General features: G+C 47.9%; 1 pseudogene; it reads left to right on the forward strand.

Moving 5' to 3' along the window:
• The first annotated feature begins 1,575 nt into the window (after nt 1-1,575).
• Nucleotides 1,576-2,110, forward strand: LOC105517314 (annotated as a pseudogene).
• The last annotated feature ends 259 nt before the right edge of the window (nt 2,111-2,369 follow it).

Genomic DNA, 2,369 nt, shown 5'->3' on the forward strand with positions numbered 1-2,369 from the left:
CGGGGCGGTGACGGAGGTCGCTGACGGCGCCTACGTGTCACCGTGGAAACCAAACAGTAAACAGAGGATTCGCAAGCTCCTGGCACCGCCTGGCCCTGCGACCTGGCCTGGAGCGAAGGGCCGGAAGCTGGGAAGGGCCAGGAGAAACTTTGGCCTGGCCGACGAGGACAGGAGCGCTGCAAGGGTGTAGAGAGGGCGGTGAAGGGGACGCTGAGAGAGCACTCCCAAACGTCCCTCCCTGAGGTTCCTGGAAGCCGACGCTCCCTCTGCCCAGGAGCCAGCAGGGGCTGGTCAGGAACGGAAGGAAGCCCTCCTGTCCCTACTTTTTACTTTTTTTTTTTTTTTGAGATGGACTCTCGCTCGATCGCCCAGGCTGGAGTGCACTGGCGCGATCTCGGCTCACTGCAACCTCCGCCTGCCGGGTTCAAGCGATTCTCCCGCCTCAGGCTCCCAAGTAGCTGGAACTACAGGTGCGCGTCACCGTACCCGGCTAATTTTTTACATTTTTAGTAGAGACGGAATTTCACCACGTTGGCCAGATTGGTCTCGAACTCCTTACCTCAGGTGATCCGCCCGCCTCGGTCTCTCAAAGTGCCAGGATTACCGCGCCCGGCCTCTCCTGTCCCTTCTGAGGGCCTCCCTGCCTGCAAGGTTGTTGGGGATACTGATTTTGCTTTGTTTTTCCTTTATAATGGCTAAGAGTTCAGGCATTGAAGCCACACTGCCTAGACTCAAATTCCAGCGCTGCCACTCCAGTTGGATGATCTTGAGCAGATCTCTGGGTCCCAGACTATATTATTATATACAAAAATAAGGATAATAGCAGGACCTACCTTTAAGAGTAGATGAGGACTTTTAAAATGAGTGTGTGTTTGGAACAGTGTTAAGCATGTTGTGAGCCCCAAGTTAGTGTTGAGTGTTTATTTTTATTTCCAGGCAGCACAAGAGACACTTACCTAGTATTAGTAGTGCAACTCCTAAATCATACTACTGATGTAATGTTTTTTTCTCGAGTCTTCTTTAGATTTAAAATAAACAAAGGGAGGCCAGGCGCTGTGGTCCACGCCTGTAATCCCAGCACTTTGGGAGGCCAAGGCAGGGGGATCAGTTGAGCCTAGGAGTTCTAGACCAGCCTGGGCAACATAGGGAGACCCCAACTCTACAAAAATAAAAAAAAATTAGCTGGGCATAATGGCACACACCTGTGATCCCAGCTACCTGGGACGCTGAGGTGGGAAGATCTTGGGCCAGGGCAGTCGAGGCTGCAGTGAGCCTTGATTGCAGTCACTGCACTCCAGCCTGAGTGACATAGGGAGACCCTCTCTCAAAAATACATAAAATAAGCAAAAGGAATTATCTATTTTAAAGATAATTTTCAAATCTAGTAAAAATATTTGATGTATTAACTAAAATGTGCATTTGTCAAATAAAAACATGGCAAAGCACTGTATCACACTGCTCCACAGTTTTACATTTGAAACACAAAAACTCCAAATGGTTACATGGAGCAGAAGCAACCCAAATTCAGTCTTCACAGTCATTGTGTTATCTCTGTTTTTTAAGTAATTTTTTAAAATGAAGCGTATGGATTACATTATTCAAACTCAATAGTAATCCCAGCAACTGTTTAGAACTTAAAACAACAAAAGATTTTTTCAGGAAGAAGTATTTTGTCACTGACAACATTAGAATTGCCAGCTCATAGTGTTTATTTAAAAGGCAGACTGCCCAAAGACCTGAAAGGCCCAGAGGTGTTCTATGTTCCGACGTGGCTGCTGGAAGCCACCTTTGGTGAGTGTGACCAGTGCTGGCCTGGGTGCCCTACCTGGGAGCTCTCATCCCCTTCCCCCAACAGACCCGGATGGATAATCCCTGACATCGAGCCGATGAGCAAGGCCATGCTCCAACTGAAGGCTCTGGAGTCTTCAGACCTCACCGAGGTCGTGGCTTACAGCTCCTATTGGTACAAGCTCCAAACCAAGTGGTGCGCCAGTCCATGGCTGAGTGGCACTGCCAGCACCAGGAGCAAGGGATGCTCAAACTTGCAGAAGCCATGAATGCCCTCAAACTAGGCCCTTGGACGAAGCAAACCAGCTTCCACCCAATGTGATGGAGGCCAGGATGTAGAGATTAGGTTGTGGCCAGAGTCGGAGTGATTCCAGCTTGGTTTAAACTCTGCTCCAGCCTGATGAATTAAGGAAAAACCATCTGTTTGGGGATCTCTGCCCTCGCTCTGAGTCCTGTTGTGAATATCTTTTTTGAAGGTTGCCAGTTAAAGAAGAAAGTTTTGGGGTTTTCTCATTTTTTCTTTATCAAGAATAAAGTTTTAAATAAGGAAAAAAATTTAAAAGGCAGACCAACTTTTTTTG

The sequence above is a fragment of the Colobus angolensis genome, unplaced genomic scaffold, assembly GCF_000951035.1.
Source record: "Colobus angolensis palliatus isolate OR3802 unplaced genomic scaffold, Cang.pa_1.0 Scaffold3, whole genome shotgun sequence".
Classification (NCBI taxonomy): domain Eukaryota; kingdom Metazoa; phylum Chordata; class Mammalia; order Primates; family Cercopithecidae; genus Colobus; species Colobus angolensis.